We start from the raw sequence: 23,868 nt of genomic DNA, 5'->3' as shown, positions 1-23,868 counted from the left end.
CTTCAAGGACATTTGTATGGCTGAAGTTTTGTTCACAAAAGTGTTTTCAGGAGGAAAAATACTGTGAAGACACATGCAAATATATGTTTGCATGAATATTCACTTGTAAGTGTTCAGCAGCTAACTTGACAGCTTTGTTTTTAGGAGTCATCCACGCAAGGATGAAAACCAATACCGATACCATTTGCCTTGGCTGACCAGTCACACAGTGTAGACAATGAATTATAAATAGTGAATACTTGAAGCAATAGTGACTATTTTGTGAAAAGATTATCCCCTGAAATATATCTACCTAAGCCATTCAAATGATTTTCAATATTTAAAAAATTCCTAAAAATCTAAGTCCATTTATGGGTTCGTTTCAAACAGTAAAATGAGTTCAATTCTTCAGAAAAATTCTTCACTGCAAATAGTTCATGTAGTTTTACTTTCAGCCTTTGAACAGTTTACCTTTGATTTTAAGGATAGGTAATTCTGCTCTTTTAAGGGGACTAAAAACATGCTATTTTAATTTTACTCAGGGGTGATCACCACAGGTAGGTAGAGCTAATTTTTCACATTCAAATGTACAATAGCCTGAAACAGGGCATGCACTCACCACCGCGGTGCCTCCTGCTGGTTACCTCAGGAATTAGCTCATCCCAGCCTTGGAGCACCTCCTGCTGGCTAGTGTCTCTCCTGCTGTCACTACTTATCTTATCTCTGGCATCCTAATCAATCTCCACCACTGTACTTCAGCCCCATGTCCCTCACCAGCCTGCATTGCCCCTTCTCTTGGGTACTGCCCCCCAGCAGTGCCTCCACACTCAGGGTCCTCCCCAGGGAACCCCAATTCCCTAAGCCCACCTCACCCCAGTGATCCACTGCCAGTCTTTTTCTAGCCCTTTCCCTCAGAGGCAAACTGCAGTCTGAAGTGGCCACTCATCATCAGCCAGGGCGTTGGAGCTGCTGCCTCTTCCTTCCCTGGCTTCCTCCCCACAGCCCTACTACCTCTTCCAACCCTGACAGCAAGGCTTCTGCCTGGGGGATTGCCAGGCTGGAGCTCCCCCAGCCTTTCCCCTGGACTGGACGCTCTTTCAGGCAGCCAGGTCCATCTCTCTCCAAACCTGGAGCAAGGCTGATTACCCCATCTGGTCTGTCCTCTTTTATACAGGCTTGGCCAGCTCTGATTGACTGCCTCCCACTTCTTCCTGATTGGATCTCAGCCCCAGCCCTCTCTAAGGGCTGGCTTTTAACCCTTTCAGAGCCAGAGCAGTCCTCGCCCCACTGCACAGTCCTATAAAGAGGAATTTTGTTCTTTGATAAGTGGTTCCAGAGTCAAAGCTATTGTTTTTACCTCAGGCTGAGTGCTCATGGGCTCCAAGGATAAGATGACATGGGATGGGCTGTTGGAAAGCTCAGGTGGGAGAAAGATGTTCCACAGGAGTGGCGCCCTTATGAGACAGACAATACCCTTTTGCAACACTAGGTAATCTTCCTTAGGGCTTGGCTACACTAGAAAGTTTTGCCACTTTAACAATAGCTGATATGGCTGAAGCAGAAGAGAGTACTTAGACCAGTATAGCTTATTACTGTTTGGGGAATGAAATAAGTTGTACTGGTATAAAGCATATTTTGTTTCCTACTCTATTGATTATATCACTGATTTAATTTCCCCAATTAGCACTCTGAAATTTTGTAGGTTCTTCTCCCAAGATCAGGCCCAGTATTATCAGAATTACTGCTCAGGTGGGAGACCCTATATGCATAGAAATGACAACACTCACACTTCGGAAAAACCTTCTGTAAACGTAATAGTTGTATTTTCACAGTTAGCAAAGATACAAACACTCCAACCCAGCAAGGTAGGTTGAGATAGAATAGAATGAGCTGATCATCTATATACTTAGACCATCCCTTGCAAAACAATCTTTCCCCTCACCCATCATCAGTGGTCATCATCCTGGCATCTCCCCAGGCACACAGGCCAGGATACAGCTTTGATAATGTCTTATACTGATGCTACCATGCCTAATGCATACTCAGTAGAAGTTTCAGCTTCTTTTCTGTATTTGCAGTTTCTCACCCTACTGATGTTTGGGTGCCCTTCTCCCATAGATTATTAGTCCCTTTACCTCAAGTTCATTAAAATATATGTCTATTAGTTACCATGGCATTCTTATGGTTAGACATCTGCTGATGTCCCTAGCATAAAATATCCCAAGCTGGTATAAACTAGCCTCTTGTTGTTTACCTGTCAGCAGTTGAGTCATTACAGCATTTATCTTGTGATATCTTATGATCTAGGGTTACTCGCGGTTAGCCACTTATACTTAAGGCTTTTGGGGCCTTATGCCTTAATTAGTTTAGCTAAGCGATTGTTTTATAGGCCTTGAGGCTTGTAGACTCGTTGCATTATTGTCTTAATTTATACCTGTGCCTCACCTAGCAAATACCTATAACAGCGGTTCTCAAACTGTGGGTCGGGACTCCAAAGTGGGTCACAATCCCATTTTAATGGGGTTGCCAAGGGCTGGCATTAGCCTTGATAGGGCCCAGGGCTGAAGCCCGAGCCCCACTGCCCAGGGCCGAAACCCAAAGGCTTCAGTCCTGGGGGTGTGGGGCTCAGATTACAGGCCCTCCCACCTGTGGCTGAAGCCTTTGGGATTTAGCTTTGGCCCCTACCACCAAGAGCGATGGGGCTCTGGCTTTGTCCCTGGCCCCCTGCCCAGGGCTGCAGAGCTCAGGCTGCGGTCCCCGCTCCTGGGGTTGTGTAGCAATTTTTGTTATCAGAAGGGGGTCGTGGTGCAATGAAGTTTGAGAACCCCTGACCTATAGGCTATACTTTATACCAGTATTACTGCATCCACATTGGAGCCCTCTAGTGGTAGAACTATAATCAGTAAAATAAAGTCACCCCCCCCACTCCCAATCGACATGGTTATACTGGTGTAGCTTTTCTAATGTGGACCAGCCCTTAGAAGATGGAGGCAGTACATGAGCTTTTGGGCTTCTGTGAGGTTCCTCATTACAGACCTTTCATTAGGGAAGTGGACAGATGCAGTGTCTGGGTCAAACACAAAGCAATTGGTAGTAGTCGGCACATGTTCTGTTGCAGAGAGGAAGTCTGGGAGGCACATGGAACTCTCAGGTGAGGCATGGCACAGTTTGCAATGGAGAGATGGAACTCTTCCATGCTGTCAGTCTAGGTGAGCATCAGGTAATTAATATATCCTTGAAGGGAAGATACAGGCCACATTCTGCTCTCATTTATACCATGGTTACTTATCATAACGCTGTTGACTTCAGTGGAGTTACTCCTGATTTACATTGGTGGGAGCCCAGATTCATATTCATTGTCCTTGTACCATATAGAGCACTCTGAAAACTTTAGCTTGCATGTGAAAAATTAGCTCTGTCCAACTGGTGTTGATTTAAAGGGTTAGGTGATCACCCAAAGTGAAAGATAATGAGGCTTTATTTCCCAATATTGCGTAACTGAGCCAAAGGCATTTTAGTTCTCAATTTCATGTCTTGCATTTTTCAAGGGCAGCAAATTACTAACGACACTGTTCTATTTTGTCAAGGACCACAGAAAACTGAAATACCCACCTAATAAAATATACATCTTGACTCACTGAACATGTAATTCTATTTCTATCTCCTAGCACATAACAAATGAACAAACGGTGTTGGGCAGGGACACCTGGTAAGAAATTCCAGGAGCACAATTGAAAAACTGTCATAATTATTAATAGGTGATACTATAGCTCTTAAGGCTAAAAAGAAATGCTAATAAATATAGAAAGAAGCATCTGCATGCTCAATAACTCTTATACTATCTGAAATGGCTCAGATTTCTGAAAAGTCTATTTTATATTATTAAGTGCCACTTAGAAAGCGTTTCAATTCAACTGCAGTGGAAGATAAAGTTTGTAGAAATTCAGTGAAGTTAATTTTATGCTCATAATTAGCATGTTTACCAAATAAACTATTCATTTTAGAAAGTGTTTAAACAAGACTGTCAGCATATGCCCCAAAACAACAATAACTCAGCTACCTGTAAAATGGGGAGCAACTGCTAAGAAACTTCCAGATTCAGTCACAGGAGAGTCACATAGACTTATTTTTTCTGAGCTGCAATAGCCATCTACTCGATCTCAGTACTTCTGATTACTTGACCTACGAAAACATGCCAGAGCCCAGATCGTTTAGTAATATTTACCAGTTTCAGGCATGCAGCTCAAGGCTCTGCTGCTCCTCAAAATTTTTACTCTTTTTTGGTCCACGGACATATACTAAATAGGGAAAAAACATCCACATTTTATTTGGGGAAGCCACATATGGAGAACTGCATTACATGACCAGCTAGTACAATGCTGCCCAGAATTTCAGTAGGGTGCATGCCAAAGTTTGCATGACGTGATTGGCAATAAGCACAATGACCCCACTTGGGTGGAGAGCTGGGTTTGAATCCAGGATCTTCATTGCTAAATGTAGAACCTCTAACAGGTGTTGCAGAAGACGTACAACTCCAGGGAGAAGGAATGGTTCTGTGGTTAAGTCACTAGCCTGGGGCTTATGTGATCTGAGATCAATTTCTGGCTCAACTACAGGCTTCCTCTGTGGCCTTAGAAGAGACATTCAGGGTGGGATTTTTTAGAAGCAAGCAAAATTTAGCATTTCCACAGCAAATTTCACCATTTGTTTTCATCCAAAATTAAGACAAAAAAGTTGAAATTTCAAAAATGTGGTGGGACAGAAACTCTGAATAAATTTGATTCAGAGATGTCAAAATGTTTCATTTCAACATTTTGGACCTAAATGAAAAATTTCAGCATTTCTGAAATCAAGAAGTTTTATTTCAGTTTATTGAAGTGACTGGAAGTGCTTTGTTTTGAGTCAGTTAAATGTTAAATTGCGTTTTTCCCCATAATGGCACATTGCCTCATGGGAGTTGTGGTTGATGGCCCTGTTATCCCCTGTTTGGTCAGGCTCCCTGGCCAGACTACATCTAGCCTATAATATGAGCAGAGTTATGTGACTCCCGTGGTGCACCATGGAACTCAATCAGAGGACAATTTACATTGCAGTTTGGGAAGATATAGTCCTCCAAAGAAGCCAAGCCTGTCGGAGAGAATGAGGGCCCAAAAAACCAACTCCATAAGGCAATGCATGGATCGGGGACATTTTTTATTTATTTATTTTCAGTCGGGAAATTGAAATTGGATATTTAATTTCAGGTTGGTTTGACCCAGTTAGGAATATTTCTTTAAAAAAAAACAACTGACCTAAAATGTTTAGTTTCAAATCAGTTCAATAAACCATTAAACTGTATTTCCTTCTACATGCAGTGCCTTATGGGAATTGTTTTGGGGCCTCCATTTTTTCCTATAGGCTGAGCAGGAACTGTCTCTTTATATGTATTCATACATCAGCTAGTACAACAAGTCTGATTTTGCTTGAGGCTTCTAGACAGTACTAGAATATCAATAAGAAATTATCTGGGGTTTTGTTTAAGGTTATTATTTCACCTTCTCTATCATTAGCTTAAAATGGGAGTGTGTGTGTTATTAGAACAAGATTCCAACTTGTGGGGAAGTAGCTACGGTCAGGCATATGGTCAGGTGGGTGGGCATTCAGAGTGATCCCTCCTAATGTCTGCATTTACCAACAGATACTACAGAACGGGAAGTTTATAGATATAGGGGGAAAACTGTGGCAATACCAGATACCTCCTGTGTAGTTGTTGCCCTGGAATCTGACATTCCTCCATGTATTCCAGAACTTGACAGTACTGCAGTCAGCTATTTTGTATATTCAGCCATTGCTAGCTGAAAACCAAACATCACATAGCGAGAAATAATCTTAGGCCTTTGTGAGACAAGGCCAGCCAGCTGCATATTTGTAGTTTGTTAATCAGAATGGGAGGATGGGACAGAAAGTTATAGAAGAGAGTGAGTGAATAGCAACCTTGGTTTTAGGTACCCCGGATATATTGTTGTTATGGCTAGAAATATTAGAAATGCTTTGAGAAAATGAGTAGTTTGTTGAAATTAGGAGAATTGGTGATCCAGTAGAATTTATTATGCTGACCCATTAGGAGTCACTATAGGTTATATATTTTGTTAGAGTTAGCTATAAAAGGTTAGGTAAAAGTAAATACCTCAGAGCAATCCGAGGGAGCTTTCTCCAGGAAAGGAGCTGACATCTAAACTCCCCATCAGCTGGATGGAAAGAGGGCCCCTTGAAGTCTTGCTAGTGATTACTCAAAACCATCTCAGACTTGTGGGTACCTATTGATTATGTCTGTGTCTGCTTAAATCTAATAAATTGTAGTTTTAGATAAAAGCACGCTTACTTGTATTAATCATTTATCAGATGGAAATTGTATTTCCATTGATTTATGCCTGACACCACTTGGAATGAAACAGTTAAGTTACCACTGGTTTGGGTTCTGAAAACCCTGGAAACTGCAGGGCAAGTAGAGTGGTTGCTATTAAAAGGTTAGTACTAACACATAGCTTGTTGAATATGCATTCTGGCAATTGTTTTCTGACTCTCGTAGCTCAGCTTTGGTCTGTTGCAGCTTCTTTGTCACAGATATCCTGAATAACGCCTCAGCTAGGAGAAAGATTGAATTCTGGCAACTGAAAACATGTAACAGTTTATCACTGGCTTTGTTAAGCAAACCAGCCTGCTTGATATTATTTTCCTCCTACACTGGTGAGTATACTTGTGGGTGCATGATGTCTTTTTCTAAGAAAAAGCTGTTAGGTTAATGGCATTATTACCGAAAAACATCAAGGGCATACTTATTTAGCTAGTTGAAAAATTGTTAATTAAAAGGCAGTATCATATGCTCACCTCTTAGAGCCAATTGTATGATTTGCTACCAATATAGAGCCCAGTCTACCTCTTCTAAGAAGGAAACATGATCCTGTTTAGTGCCCAAAGCATAGATCCTAACCACTGTGAAGGTGACTCCAATAATTCAAACAAACTAATATAAGCAAGTACAATGTGCCTGGGTGCTGGCAGGTTTCCATCTCCATAATGAAGTTCACTATTCAAGGACTTGTGAGCATCTCATTTTGATCTATAAATATGGGTTGGCTTCGTTCCGCCTTTCAGAAACAAAGAAAGAAGGAAAGAACTCCACAATGAAGGACAATTCAAAAATAGTTTTCACTGCCGGTGGATGCAGCTTCTAGGTTTTTCCTCTTCAACACACGAGATAAAAGTGCAGATTGAATTTTAAAAAATCTTTTACATTAGAAGAAGCCAAAGTACTTTTGTCAGGCTTATGAGGACAGGGCAGAAATGTGCTGTGACAAACTATGGGAAATCTTGTCTTAGGTTGTGTCTTATAGACCTATACATAATACATTACTAAATGAAGAAACTCTGAGAACACAGACCAATATATCGCTGGGAAAGTTTGGGTCTGAACTTTATTATTTGTACTTCAGTAGTGTCTAAAGGGCCCAGTTATAGGCAGGGCCACTTTCTTCTAGGCAGAACACACACACACATGTAAAATCACTATCCACCCTAAAGAACTTTTCAGCTTGCCCTAAATTCCATAACAGCCTGAACCAAACCATAGGACTAAACCACCACTCTCAGCTGAGAGGAGTTTTTACTGAACTTCACAGTTCATTGATTTCCAAAATCAATAGCTGTTAAGTGCACAGGTTGCCATTAGAAGTTGTTATTACTGTTTGCCTACATTGTTATCTGGGATACTAGAGTTTTCCCTCATACACAAAGCAGGAAATAACTGCAAAATTTAAAATACCAAAGTGTCATAATTGTTGGTAAATGCTGACTCTTTTATATAAAACATTGTAGCTGACATCTAAGATTTGAATCCCGCCCTTACTATGAAGCAGATATTACTATAGCCCATAGGATAAGATGTCAGTTTATGAGAATTAAGTGGCCAACCATCTTCTCCCAAAAGATAAAAAACAAAAAACAAAAGCCATGGCCAACTGCTTCCAAGCTTCTAAAATAATTATACTATTGACTAACTAATTAGCTGTGGAGGATTTAAAAACTGTTACAGGTAAAACAGAGTAAGTATGAAGCTCAGCAAAGTATATAACATATGATTCGAAATGTACATAACAATTTGAAAGGGGCAGAAATGTTTCTTAATAAAAACTGAGCTCTCTCTTTTGACTTATAAAAATACACACTGAGTAGGACTACATGTCAGTGAATTAAAGTATTTTACTCTCGAACAGTTCTCCTAACTCCAGTCACATCAACCTCCTTTCCCCTCCCGGGCAAGCCACGGGCATCTCCTGAAGCATTTTAGCAGATAGGCGTTCTCCCTAGCCCTCTAGAAATGGCAATGAGTATCATCCAGCTCCTGTACCAGACCATGCATATTCAATTGTGGCCACCAGAAGCTAGTTCTGTGAGCCAGGGACGTGGACAGCCCTGCCACTGCCCCGCTCAGCAATTCTCAACTGGTGAGAGATGACCCAAGAGTGTGGGTTGCAGGTATGTGTTCAAAGCTGCAAAATTCTTAGGTCTAAGACCTAATGGGAACCAAGGTGGGGAGGTGGGTGGGAGGAAGAACTTCTTCTCTTCCCCTTCCTCTGGCTGACACCACCCTAATCTGAACACTCCTCACTTCCCCTCCCCACCAAGCACACAACGCTCAGGTGAGAGGCAAGAGAAGCTGCATATCAAGGGGCTGTGCAGTCTGCTTGTGGGATAGGCCATCTAGTGAGTCATCGACTAAATAAAGTTGAGTACCACTGGTTAGTGACTACTAACTTACTAACATAGGTGTCCCTGCTGTTGCCTTTCCTCCCCTTATTTCTCTGTTTATTCATCTAGTGTGCATGGTATAAATCCTAAACTATGAGCCCTCTGGAGCAGGGAATATGTGTGGTTTATTTGTACAGTGCCTAGTATAATGAACTCTAGTCTTTGTTTGGAATCATTAGCCGCTAATGCAATAAAAATAGTAAGTCTAGCAGATACGCTTCAGTGAGCACTATACACTATCTGTGGCCTCCCCACATTGCTTCCTACTGCACATCCTTTCCATTTATCCTATTGCCCTATGATAAGTAGAGAGACAGAGCTGAGGATATATAGTGCTTCAGTGGTGAATGTCCTGACCTGTGCGACTGAAACCTGGCCCTTTACTGTCAGAATTGAAAAGAAGTTGGTCACCATCTACCCAAAGCATCTTCAAGTGATTGAAACATCAAATGGTAGAAATTCAAGTTGAATTAGAGATCTATTTTGTAACTAAACATGTCCTGATGTCTCAAACCATCACTCAATTTTATCTAAGGTGGTATGTTCATTTGCTCGAATGCTTACCCACTTCCCTGTGAGAATCATCCGCACTTTTTCCATCCTGCTTTCGCTGGAGCAAAAACCATCTCCCGGAAGACTGAAAACATGATGGCTGGTTGGCATCAGACACTTGTCCCTCACAGGCAACCTATTCTGTAACGTGACAGACTTGGCTCAGGACAGAACATGAAGGAGGTGCATAATGCATTCGGTGGCTTCTCTGCTGCCCAGACAGCATGAGACCTACCATAACCTCTTGCCCCATGGGATCCCACCCTCACTGGCAGGATTTGAGGGGCAGATGAAGCACCTACTATTATCCCGGCCTCTTCCAGGTAATCTTTGGCCATGGAGCATAGCATTTCAAAGGGCACAAAAATGCAGACAGCATACTGTAGGAACAGACGCTATGGGTCTCCACATAACTTCTTCAAACCTGAGTAGTAACTTAGCTTGCACAGAGCAAAGGAAAAAGCAAGAGAATATTTCAATCAAGAAGTGCCCACTGAGGCATGTAATTAAGAGGAAAGGGTTGATGAGTGCTCATTGTATCAGAGGCAGGAAAGGGCATTGTTTTAATGGTTCACATAAATGAGTAAAGACAACTTGATAATAACCTTAACACAACCATGGACCCAGGCTAAAAATGGTACCACTAAGAAAACATAGGAGCTAACTCCGAGATTTAAAATGCATTTGAAGTTTGAGGAAAACTCTCTTTCAACCAGACTGCACTCGGTATTTTGGGGAGAGGTGGAAGTGGGGGGAGGGGGAAATAAGCTGTTCTCAAAACTAGCTAAATAATAATAAAATAATTATAAATAATAATAATGCTTTGTACTTTTGTATTACCTTTTATTAAAGAGTCTAAGTCTGTAGACTGCTCTAATTCATGCCAGCTGGCAAAAGCCCCTAAAAGACAGTCCATCAACTGGGGATAGGCAAAGTGCCAAGAATTTCAGCTAGTTCCCCCACCTCACTACTTCATCCATGTCCTCACATCTCTCTCCAACCATTTGTGCAATAGGTATGTAGGAGTGAGCTACACCAGCTCTACCCCTGCTGGAAAGTCCTCCCCTCCTCTCCCAAAAGTTAACTCATATGCAAAGGATACAGCGGATCAGAGAATCTAGCCCAGAGCTATGCTCTGTTTCAGATAAGCATCCTGCTGCTTTGCCAAATATATTGAGTCTTTAAACTGAGTTGCAAATCTCATATAAACAGGCACTTCTTAAATTTCCAGTGCTTCCCGATTCTGGTCCATTTGGAATTTCTGCAGGAACAACATCCTTTGTGGTATTTGGAGACTTCTGCCATTTCCTTAAAACATCCTGATATTTTTAGGGACACAGAAGTAAGCCAGTTTTGAAAAATTGGCACATTTACAACTCATTTCTGCCACCCTTATCACATGGAATAGTATCTTGTTCTTCAGTGGGAGCAGAGGCTGCTTGGTACTTCTGTTACCCTCCCCGCCCACCCCAAGAGGTTTTCAGCACCTCATCGTATTGAGTCTTGTCTCAGGCAATTGGCAAGATTTTAGGCAAGGCCATCATGTTTACCAGAGAGTATCTACATAAACACACGTTTTCAAATGTAATATCATCTAAAGTGAATTTATAGGATTTCTCCAGTGTGGAAGTAGTTGGGAGAGAAAAAAACTTCAATGTAGATATATTTTAAATACTTTATTTTATCAAAATAATAAAGAACTAATCAGAACTGAGTACACTGAAAACAAATGTTTTGTTTATAAATACCTTACATTTTAAATGTATGAAATTTAAGAAAACAGTTATTAAATAATGTTCTATCTGGGTTTCTGATTTCTCTCCTGTTTTTAACAAACTAAAATTAGAAAGTGGCATGATTTATCTATGATGGGATCTCAGACCAAGGGTGGCCCTAGGTCATATGGGACCCTCAGAATAGCAAAATGAAGGCCAGCACATCCTCCAGAAGACTGTAAACACTCCAGTTATTTATAGCCAAAATCTGATGCTCCAGAGAATTTTGGTTGCCCTGGGTCCTATCACCAGTCCAAGGTCTTCTCTTGCCTGCATGGTCCCAGAATTTTTTAAAAAATATTTAGGAACTTGTAAGCTTTTAATTTTAAGACTCTATACTCCTGCAGAGCAAGTGAATCCACGTCAGAATGAGATTAGGTAGGATACAATAATCTTATTCTGAGTTCTCTTCTGTCGCCTTGCGTCAGCAGACTGGGAATTGCTCTATTCATTCCCAGACTTAGAGCAGTTGGAATTGTCAGCAAAGGCTTAGCACAGTTTGCTATTCATCCCCAGCCTCACAGGCAAAGGGAAGTCATTTTGTGAGAATTTCTAAATACGCCTGGAGGGGGATTAGTCACAAAAATTCAAATCTTTGGGGAAAAGATTCCTGCAGTTGCACTACCTTAATGTTAGAACCACGTGGAAATGTTCTAGTGCTTTTCAGACTACCACAGAGGCAGAGGCTGCTTTCAAAGCATGACAGGTAATATTTCCATCATGACTATGGCAAATCCATTAAGATGCCACTTTCAAGTTTGATCAGCCATCATACACGTTGTTACTTGTGGGCCCAATACTGCAATTCTTACTCACAGTGAATAGCAAGTAAATGCTAATCATGAGTGGGGTTTCAGAATCAGGACCCTCTATTAGATGTTTGCAGTACTCAATGCAGCAGCTATACAGATAATCCTCAAGGGTATATTAGTATTTGTCCTGTATTTCTAATTAGGTGGACCCTTTTCCTTTCATTAATGGAATTCTTTAGTAGAAGTTGTTGCTGGCTCCTGCAAAGGGTAACACTCAAAGGACCTTCTCCCACCCCTTGCACAAGCAGCAGCCAATTACAGTCCATGTGCTGTCCTGAGCATTAGACACTCAGGTGAAAAAGAGGCAGGGCCATGGTTTGCACATTCCCTCTCTGATTGGTCTCGGGGGGAATGCATGCCGCACCTTCTCACTGCATACCAGGGAGGTCCTGAAAGTGTCATGTCCATCTTGGGCCCAGAACGTATCCCCAGTAGCCACATGCAGAAGGGGCTGTTTGCAGATTTCCCAAGGCTCTGAGGGGATATGCTACTTCCCTGGCACTACTGCCCTTTCCTCTGTAAGGAGAGGGCCTGAAGCGGGACCACAGCTGGGGAAAGCATCTCCGTGCTCATCTGTAAATCCACTCCACAAGACACAGAGTCCCAAGCTGTGCTACTTTTTGCAGAGAGCAACCTTGATGATGGGGGTCTCTCCCTAATAGGGGAATTCTGGAAGCACAGCTTCAAATGTGTTTCATTGTCAGGAAGCTGAAGAGTGGACAGGTGCTCCCACACCAGGTGTGGATGACCTTTATCTTGTGCTATCTCATAAGATGCATGCAGATTTCAGAAGCTTCCTTCCTCCCCAACGCCTCCTGGTGGTCTGTATATATGATAGTGGGGGATCCAGACTGCAGCCATCTGTTCTGCAACTTCCCTTCAAGACACCAAATGCATGGTACAAAATTATATGTAAGACTGTCACATTCTGGAGTGTCATCCAGACTTGTGAGAGGTTCTATCACCACCTGCCCTACAACCTTAGGTGCCTCACAGTGTTTTGCCGTTGTAGCTTGCAACCTGGGCCATTCACAAAACAGCCAAACAGCATATAAGTCACACCATTAGTGTCTGTATACAGCTGTAGCCCTGGTTCAGCAGCTTTGACCCCAGCATCTTGTCAGCAACATGCCAGTCAGACTCCGGTTTCCATCAGCCTTAGTTACTACTTGCATGGTGACCTCATCATACTTCCAGTCCCAAATTTTCCCAGGCGTCTCCTGGACAGTTCAGATATTAAAATCTGTTGCTCCTGTAAAGAGTCAATATTCAACAGTTTGCCACTTTCACTGGAGTTACCGAACAGTTCAGTTTAAACACAGCACAGGGTTGGTTTAAGTTAAAAAAAAATGAAAACAAAACAAAACAAAAGAAGATAGGATTTGAAGTGTAACCTTTCAAGGAAGTGTAACCTTTCTTCTAGGTGAAGCTGGCAGCAACCATGGCTGGGTTCAATATGTAGGGGTTCCTTTTCAACAATAGAACCAGTCTGAGCCCTCACCCAGTAACCTGGAAAAATTACACACTGATGGTGAAGGAAGCTCCATGCTCCTTCTTCTCACCTATGCTTACTAAAATGAAAATTTGCTTTGTCTCCTTCTGTCTTCAGGACCCTGTTTACTACTTAAATGTAAATTGAAGTAAACACACATTCCTTTAATTAGGTTAGATCTGTTTAACAACTTTTGCATGGCTGCGTGGTTTTGAACATGTGCTAATATCATCACACAGAGGGATTTCATAACTTTACATATAACATTGCTACATACAGTCTGTCATTTCAACATAATATTGCCCAGCGAGTTAATAGTTTTCAAACGATATATTACAAGGCATATTACAATAATATGTAGGCTGTGAATACACGGGTGCTTTCGATCACAGACTCCCTATGTTCTCACACATTCACATGATTAGAATTGCAAAGGTACAACTCAGCTTCAAACTCACAGTTATGGCACAGATATAGCATTGGCTGTTTCATAGCCTAAGCTGGATGATCCCCCAACATCAATTATAGTCTTCAATACCATGACATTTTACTAATCCTAGGAAAATATGAGTTTGAGATGCACAAAAGTGACATGAAGCCAAATTATAATAGAGAATGAACACTATCATTACTATTCATATTAACTGAGATTTAACAGTCTTTGGAAGCTGTGTGATGGTGTGATGGGGCAAGGCCAGATGGCTATAGAAAAGTAGTGGGAGATAGATATATTAGCTCCAGGCTAAACAAATCCATGGTACCAGGTTAAGTGAAATGGAAGCAGCTCCAGGTCAGTTAAGACATCTGGGGCCAATTAAGAACTTTCCAGAAGGTAGGGAGAACGCTAGGTTGATTGGGACACCTGAAGCCAATCAGGGGCTGGCTGAAACTAGTTAAAAGCCTCCCAGTTAGTCAGGTGGGTGTGCATGTCAGGAGCTGTGGGAGGAAGTTGTGCTGTTGGAGAGGCTGAGTAGTACACACCATATCAGGCACAAGGAAGGAGGCCCTGAGGTAAGGGTGAAGTGGACCTTGAGGAGTGAGGGCTGCTGTGGGGAGGAATTAGCCCAGGGAATTGTACATGTCATGTTTCTAAAAGGTCAGCTACCATAGCTGATACTATTAGGGTCCCTGGGCTGGAGGCCGGAGTAGAGAGTGGGCCTGGGCTCCTCACCCCCTTTGTGCCCTGATTAATCACTGAGACTGGGAGACAACAGAGACTGTGCAAGGAAGGATAGCTTCTCCTCACCTCCCTCGCTGGCTTATGATGAAAATGGCTCAGTAGAATGTGACCCTTGTCTCTAGAGAGAGAAGAGTTATGTGGAGGGTCACAGTGAGCCTCTGAGGCTAGCGAAATCTGCTGGGAAATGTGGGACCCATGGAGGCAAGGACAGAGCTTTGTCACACTGGATATAATATCCATCTGTAGATCCTCTTCCTAATACCTGATAGCATACCTAGTCATAAATAACCCATTGACATACATATAGAATAAATAGTTTAGTATGTTTTTTTCATCTGAGTATAGGAAGTAGTGTAAGGATTGTTTAGTATATTTTGAAACCTGTTAACAAGTTGTCTCCTGTGTTTTGGCTGTTCCTGAAAGAGATAAATCTGTTTTATTTAATATGGTGTTTTGTGTGTGTGCCCTTTGTAACAGTTTTGCTCAAGATAAAGCTACTATCCCAGTTACGGGTATGTTAATTATTGAGAATCTATTGAGTAGCCCAGGAGAGCACTCACACTTGGAAACTTTTTATTCAGCAGACAACACTGGGCTAGATATCCCCCTTCCTAATTCTATTCTGTGTGCTCCATGACTGCACCACATGCTGTTTTCAACAGGGAGATCCCTGTGCAATGCACCTAGTACCAGACTGTCATCTGTATCAGAGACACTTGGCTTTTCAATATGATAAAATTCACTTTGAGGAAAACTAAAGAGCAGGAAGGAAGGTTTCTCTCATGCTTCCCTTTCCACCTGTTTAGAATTTATATTCACAGTAAACAGACAAGGCAAAAAGAAGAATTTCCATTATGTGAGAATTTAAGTTTTAGAGACACCAGATGGATGAGGTAATATCTTTTACTGGTCCAACTTCTGTTGGTGAGAGACAAGCTACTGAGCTTACACAAAGATCTTCTTAATTTTTGTTAGTTTGAGACATCCTATTTTCAGATGCCCTTAAGATGGTTTGTCAGCATATTAGTGAAAGAATATAAACCCTGAACAGCACTGAAGCCAACACTGAGCCTTGCGTGGGCATTGGATCACTGCCAGATATCCTAAGAGGCCACGAAGAGGTTGTTCTCCTTGCCCTGCGTTGGAAGTAGCTTGAGAGCAGAGAGATAAAAGCTACTCAGTTCAAGAAATAGAAGTAAAGGAAGCTACCCTGGCAATCTTTGTTGATAAGTTGTTGTAAAAAAAATAATCACAGTACTGTAAAGAATTCTTTGCGCTGTGGTCAGAAGGATTAAGCAGTTAAATTAGAAGAACAAAAGATTGATTTGAGTTCTTCACTACATTCCACTTCTGATGTCTCCTCTGAGATTATATTCTGTGCAATGATAGCTGTGAAAAAATGAAGTCAGAATGGCATGCATTAAAAAACCAGAGCTGGCTTTTTTGACATATCTACAGAGATATGCACTTTATACAGGAAACAAGTACTTGTTGTGAATCTTGTGACAAATTGGGGGCTCTGTCTGGTCTCTTCTGACTTGTGGATGATTTAATGAAATTGTATTATGAAATTATTGTCATGGAAAGTCTACATGAATTTGGATCCCCCATGAGTAAGCAGGGCTGTGGCATGTCTCTGCAAGGCCAGAGACAACGGTGAGTGATCAGCATTCTCTATTCAAAGTAAAGCACCCTGGGACAATGGGTTTGCTCTATCTGGGAGAAGACACTTGCTCCTCTTGTCTGAAGGGTGGGGTTGGGCTGGAAGTAATGGAAAGTTAGCAGGAGAACAAAACAAGCAGGTGACCCCAGGAGGAGTCTATAAAGGGACTCATAAGGGGGAACTGGGAACAAGTACCATCTTGCACCAGAGTAAGGTGACAGAGGCTGCAATAGAGGCAGGGTAGGCAATGAGGTGAAAGACCCTGCCTACTGGAACATAGATGATCACCCAAGGGAACGGTGAGCTAGTGAGGGACCCTGTGTTTAGGATGTTTCCTTGTTTTGTGTGATCTGTACTTTATATTATTAAATATAAAAAGCACAAAGTGGATACACTGAAGTGTGTGTGTATTGACTGCTTCACAACTAATGTGCCCCTGGGGGAATTAAACTGTAAACCAGAATCTTCAAACCTGTTGGGCAGTTCTGGGACAGGGATGCGTTTAAGTACTGGAGAGTCAGAGGGGTCAGTGCTCTGCCCAGAGGGAGTAGGCAGTTGGACAGTGGGTTCCAACACTCAGAAGGTGGGTGCCAAATAGGCCTGCACCCTGAGAGTGTGCTTAGGGACCCCAAGATTGGGGGAGTGCCTAGACTCTGCTCAGGCTCTATAAGTTTAATATACTCCAGATGATCGAGAGCACCCAGGGCTTGGATTCTCCATACAGCAGTCCTAGTGGGTGGCCAGGAAGGGGCGCTCCCTAGGATCTGTGACAAACCTTACCAGCCACTGTAAGTCACAAATACTCTGCTAATATTTCTGGACAGTTAATCAACTGTCAGTTAAATCTGCCTTTTAAAGAAAGCTATTGAAGTATGAAAATGTGGAGCAGTTCTATACTTTATCCACGTTTTACAAGTGTAAGCCACCATACATACACACACATATATATATACACACACACACACATTTTTGTCAAGCCATTTTCATTTTTACATTTGTTTGATGTAAACATATAAAATTTCCTTTGGTATTTTACAGCTGTATTGTACCTAACTAAGCTTTAGATGAAGTTTAGAAAGAAAAAAAGCAAATATGTTGTGCTGTTAGCAAAATGTCACAGTCTTCCCCTTTTCCCTTAGCTGTAGAGCAATTTGTACTGCATTTAATTGTTCATTTTCTCTGGCCTTTAATAAACTTTTGCTTTACTGTGTGCCAGGTGGACTGTCTGCAATAATAATTTCCAGCTACACTTCAATCTGAAACATCATATGAATGATTTACCAGTTGCTTTACTTACAGCTAATTTGCTGGACTGTAATTTTTGTTCGACAGTAATTAACTTTTCTTTAAACAGATGGCTGATAATATATCATGACACCTTGAAGCTTTCTATTATGACTGTTCTGCCTAAATGAAAGTGAGCTTCATCTCAGTAATATCTGCCAGGTGGTGGATTGCTTCAGTTGTATTTTCCCAGGTATTATAAACTTCTCTTCTTTGCATACTTTGACTTTTTCAGCAGAATTAATATATAATAGTGGTTTATGAGTGGGGAGATTGAGCTTGTGAAATGAGACTCTTCTGCATTAACATAATGAATGATACATTAAAGCCCTTAACATATTAATTGCTGTTTATGTGGGGAAAAAAGGTGATTATTTAATTTTTGTTCTCATGCTTGTAAATATGCTGTGCCAAATTAAATACTTCATTCACTGTGCGTTTCTAAAGCACCCTTGATGGAGTGCCCCCAGGGATTTGAATAAAGTTTATATTAAAATACAAATAATTAAATAGTTAAATCAGACCAATGGGTTTTAAGTCTATTTCTAAAATCTGGACAGCTGTTCTAAAGTTCTTATACATTCATATTCAAAAGAGCCTATAAAGTTACAGATAAGCTAACACTAGTAAGTTATATCTACAGTTCCTGAAAGTGCATTATACATTTTACTGTATAGGTACACATAACATAATCCTTATATAAAATATGACAAGTTCATTGTTACAATACCTAGGAGCCTTCATCATGGACAAGGACTCCATTGTGGTAGGTACTGTGTAAACACAGAACAAAAGACAGTCCCTATCCCAAAGAGCTTATAATCTAACTAGTTAGAGTAAGAGCACTGTATGAAAAATAAACCCAAAGCATTAAAAGGGATGGAAGAGACCAGTTAAGGTCATTTATGCAAGTGCTCTATTCTTCTCTGCAGGCTTCATAAAATCAGCAGGAGACAACCTCTAGTGTCCCTAACCTTAGTAGGTGTTCAGCAGGGAAGCCCCATTGCCATGGACCTATGTTCTGTAAAATTAGAACTCCCCACCTGTGTGCTTCTTGAAGTGAGCAAGAGGAGCAAGGCAGTTGCTCTGCAATGGTGCACCCTGAACAAGGTGATTTTCTCTTCATCCACAGAGTATTAGGACTCCAAGCAGGTGCAGCACCCCTCTCAACCCAGGACCAGGTTGTGAGGCTGCTGTACAGCTCCTTCATAGCTGCAATTTCACGTTAGGGGATGGAATAGCATCAACTGCTCCTACTCACTGATCATTCAGAGTACCGGGGCCACTGGTCAATGGCCCACCCCCTCGGAACATCCCAGCTCATCTACAGGTGGGCAGGTTACTTCCTTGTCATCAAGTACAGCCACTACCCTCAGTTTATCCTTCTTGCTTTAAGTTCATTTTCCTCTTAGGTGCTAGGGTACAACCTCTCCCCCCATCCAATGTAAACAAGAACAAACAAAACAAAAGGCTTCAAATAATACTGAACTTCACCCTTTCTGAGCTTCAGACTGTCTCTAGGGCCTGTGTGACATCCAACTGCTGGTTACAAGGGTAAACCCCTCTTTAAGTCTGGGGTATTCCCCACCACATCCCAGTGCCACAGTAGCAGAGACCATACCCTCCATAGTCCTTCCACACGCCCTCTGCTGCTCAGTCCTTGGTCCCCTGCTCACCAGAACACCACTCTTGCTCCATGTCTCTGCTTTCTCAAACAGATAGCATATTTATATAACGCTTAGCCTTCCCATCAGGCATTACAGCTCCCATCAGCCATTCTGGGAACTAAAACCCTCCCAGAATGCTTAATCCTGGGCCAGCAGACTAGAAAGAGTGCTGGGTCTGAGGCCTATCTTCAAAGGGATAGCCTACCCTTTCAATAATCACTAAACTAAGGATACCATGCATAGGCCAGAGCAGAAACTATCCTCTATGTGAATGTTAACTGACTGATGCCCCTGCAGTCACCAGCCTTATGGTGGCAGGGCATAATCGTGTGGAGGACTTGCACTGGCTCTGAGCACCAGGAATGAATTTCACCCAAGCTGCTCAGGTGCTGAGACCTTCTCCTGAAGAGCTTACAAAGTCTGCAACACCAAGGCTCCCCTACTTTGGATATATGCAACGGGCACTATTTTCTGCTGTCAACCTCATAAGTGTGAGCAGGACATACACTTCTCCTAAAGTGTGGAAAGAGAACTGCCTCTGAAACTGCCAAGCTGTGCAAGAGAGAAGGCCCCTTCCTGGACATCTTAGGTGGTTTGTGGCTGAAAAGATGTCTGCCCTGCCAGACTCCTTAGTTACTTTTCCTCGTCAAATCAGCTAATGTTTTTATGTCCTGATCCTGCAAACACTTACACATGTCCTTAACATTAATCACACCAGTCGTACCATTGACAGAGTTTTGACATGAAATTGTAGACACTGGCAGCAGATGAAAATATTTTGGAGAAATTTGAGGTTGTTGTTAAGGAGTCATGTATATAATTTGTATCCTTTTGTCTAGTTACCCTGCATGCAAAGCTGATCTTTTTTCATTGTGAATGGCCTAAAGGTCATACAACTTGACTCATAAAAGATTCAAATGTTTTTAAAATGACATGAATGGGCTTTTTCCCTCCCCGTCTTCTTACTATAGTGCTAAAAGGTCCAAAATATCTCTTTAAAAGATTCACAGTATCAGAATAGTTTACAAAGATTCACACCTTATATTTAGCTAGAAGTATTGCATTGAAGTTTTCTTTAAAGCTCTGACAAGTTATAGGGCACTGATCTAAAATATGCCTTAAGCTCCTGACAGGAAAAGGCAGAGCAGGAACAGGGAGATTGTTATTAGGTGTGCATAACTGGCATGGGAAATATTCATAACAAACAATAAAATAACATTTTTCTTTTGATGTCACAACATTGATTCAGTATTGGTGAAGATCAATGAAAGTGTGGGCGGGGGTACTTTTTGCTCAAAAATAAAAAATTTTAAGTGAATATCAAAAACATCACATCTGCTTATGAAAAATTCTGGGGCTGCAAAATTGGCTGTGAAAAATTTTCAGTATTTTCTCCTGAAATTTCACAAAAAGACATTGACTGCTTTCATCTTGCTCAGCACGTCATCTGTGTAAGAGGAGCTCAAAGCAAAGTGATGTCTGTAAGTCTGAAAATGATTCAGTGGGAGCACCATAGTCCTTTTTGTAGCAAATCATGCATGCAGTCTTTCTACTCAATAGTTTGCTGTGTCAGGCCCATTTATTCTAAAACTGGAAATGTCAGTGGGCTGTACACTAAGAAGAAAATCTAACTCCAGCTGTTGTTCATGTGTAGCATTGTTATGATAGTTTAATTCTATTCTGTTACCACACAAATAAGTAGTTAAGTTGACATTTAAGGTCACAGGCAGTTCTTAGTTATCTGGGTGACTACTACCTTTCAAAAACTTTTGCATTAAAAAGAAAAAATTAGATCTCCCGGAAATGGAGAGCTGATGTCCTCACCCTGCTGCTCAGATCATATTGTTCTTCTGGGTCTCCAGTCCAAGAATACCCCTGGAGTCTCAAAAAAGCAGGTGAGAGGTCAGATCCTCAACAAAGTCAATGCAATGGCGGCGGTGGTAGACAGGTAGAGGACAAAAAAATGAAGGGACCTGAAGCTCAGAGCTAAGCCAAAGAGGGCACCATGTTGGCATTTGTGCAGGGAGCAGTAAGCCAAATGAAAGGCGTTCCAGTACTCCCTACCTTGAATAAAGAATGGGAATTGCAGACCAAGACATCCTGGCAATGGCCAGAGAGCAAGTGAGGATCCTCCCCACCCTTCAGTCATTTCCAGCACATTGCATGACAGGGCCACACTTCAGAAATCTCACCTTAGAAGCCTGCTTGCCCAGGCTTCACACCTCCAGTGTGCACAATGCTCTTTGTGAAAGGCTGCACCACTCCTCACAAAGCAACCTGACCACCACACATTGCCTACTTCTACAACCCTTCTCCTGTAGGTTGTTGTAGCACTAATACCCAAGTTATGTCATGATCACTGCTTACGGCTGAATTGCTTGGGAGGAGGATGAAAGTCCATCTTCTCAGACTTGCTTGTGTGGAGAGGCACCTACTCAAGGCTCCTTTTCTGCTCCTAGAACTCAGGTGTCTAAGGCGAGAAGAATACTGAGTCCTGTTGGTACTGGAACCTGTAAGTGCCCTCAGCTATCACTAGAGCTGTGTGAATAATGGATTTTTTGGTTCACTGGCAATCCCCCCACCCCGCCCCCCACACATTCAGAAAAAAACTTTCATTTGGGTTAAACCAAAAATTAATTTTTGCAAAAGTTTTCCATGAATTGAAAAGTAAAACAAATGAATAGATTTGGGCCAAACACAACGTTTTGTTTCAATGTTTAGTGTTTTTGAATGTTAAAATAATAAAATTGAAGGACATTTTGAAATGAAAAGTAATTTGGAACTGAAACAATTGAAAGCGTTCATTTCAAAAACGACCAAACAAAATGGTTCCACTTTTTCAGATTATTTTTTCCTCCAATACAAACACTTTGATGAAACAGACACAAATTTGCAAAATGTTTTGGTGTTGCTGAATCTGCTTTTTTTTCTACCAAAAATAGTTTTGTGTGAAATATTTCATCCAGCTCTAGCTATTATCAACAACCCATCATCCCAAACAGCATCCTCAACAAACCACTGAATAAAGGGGTTCCCAGTTCAGCAAAGCATTTAAGCATATGCTTAAGTCCCATTGAAGTTTCAAAGTTAAGCATATGCTTAAGTGCTTTGCTGAATCAAGGCCTGGATAAATGCCCCCAGATTCACCCTACCTGGTTCCCAAGTAGGATATCCAACGGTTCCCTAATGGGGATGAGGATGTAGCGAAAGCCAAATCTCCTCTTCGGGCTCTCTCGAGACCCAGTGCTGCTGCACATGCTGCAACTGGCATCAAATGAAAAAGCATAAAAATAGGTTTGGGGTAGGGAAGTCCAATAAACTAAGCTTTATTTGTCTCCTGCAGTACTATGTGTTTGTGCAAGCATGCATGCGCTGCAAAGTGGCAAAAGAAAATCAGAGTATTTTTTGAATCTGATGAACATGTAATCTTTAGTGAGTCCTAATTTAGGAACCCCTTGTCAAATTCAACTTTTGTAGAAAATATTTCCTGTGCCTTTTCTATCTCCTTCTTTTTTATGACGCAACTACCCCTAGTCCATCATAAACTCTTTTTATATGGGTAGAATGATATTTGTGACTGCAGGTACAATGTGTCTTGATAGTGCTCCCAAAAATGTTTTATATTTTTGTCTTAATTATGTTATTTATAAACTGGTCTCAGGTAGACAGTGAGACTCTATAGAACTATTTGAAAATAAGTTAGCTCCTGCTGCTCAAAGATGACTTAAATGTTGATGCTAAACCAGAAGCCCAAGAACTGCCAAACACAGTTTATATATAGCACATATGTTGCAGAATGTGTGATAACCAGCTTACTACTAAATGTAGAACTGTCAAAAGATGATAACTTCATTCTATTCATTCATCTTTTCTCTAAAGTGATCATATTACTAATTATTGATCTAAATTAAGGGTACACTGTCAACTTGAATCTACTAATCCCCTGCCAATTTTACACTTACATTGTCCTACTAAAAAAAATCCTTCCTTGTTGCTGAAGGAAAGACCCACAAAACCTCACAGGAAACTAACCATCTGATTATATAGCTACAGAGAAATTGACTGTATATAGGGTGTTGTCAAAGTAAACAATCTGGAAAAAAACAAACCAGGGTATATAGTTTTTCCTTGAAGATCTCCAGTTAAAGTAATGATTAGGCTAAGCTCTGCTTAGCCTATGAGACCACAAGCCAGAGTGGTATGGCTACATATATCGAACATATAGGAAACGTGCTACTCCTTTTCTTTCTTCTGGGTTTTCCATGTGATCCCCACAGGATGAAGACAAGAGTCCTGATACTTGCTACAGGCAAAAGATGTGTACTTTATTTTAGATGTTGCTAGTCTCTTAGAGTGACTTTACAATTTTATGTTAGATTTTTGTAATATCCCTCTCTGTGGGAAACACTACATTGTAATGCAGACTTTCCTGACCCCCTGTAGAATTTCATAAACCCTTCGCTGCAGGGAATGACACATTTCAGCTGTCACCTTCATAAATATTTCACTGCCTTACATTTTAAGACAGCGATGTTATATCAAAAGGAGTACTTGTGGCACCTTAGAGACTAACCAATTTATTTGAGCATAAGCTTTCGTGAGCTACAGCTCATTCCATTGGATGCATACTGTGGAAAGCGTAGAAGATCTTTTTATATACACACAAAGTATGAAAAA

Source organism: Lepidochelys kempii, chromosome 6 (genome assembly GCF_965140285.1).
Source record: "Lepidochelys kempii isolate rLepKem1 chromosome 6, rLepKem1.hap1, whole genome shotgun sequence".
Classification (NCBI taxonomy): Eukaryota; Metazoa; Chordata; order Testudines; family Cheloniidae; genus Lepidochelys; species Lepidochelys kempii.
Note: the sequence above shows the minus strand (reverse complement) of the source record.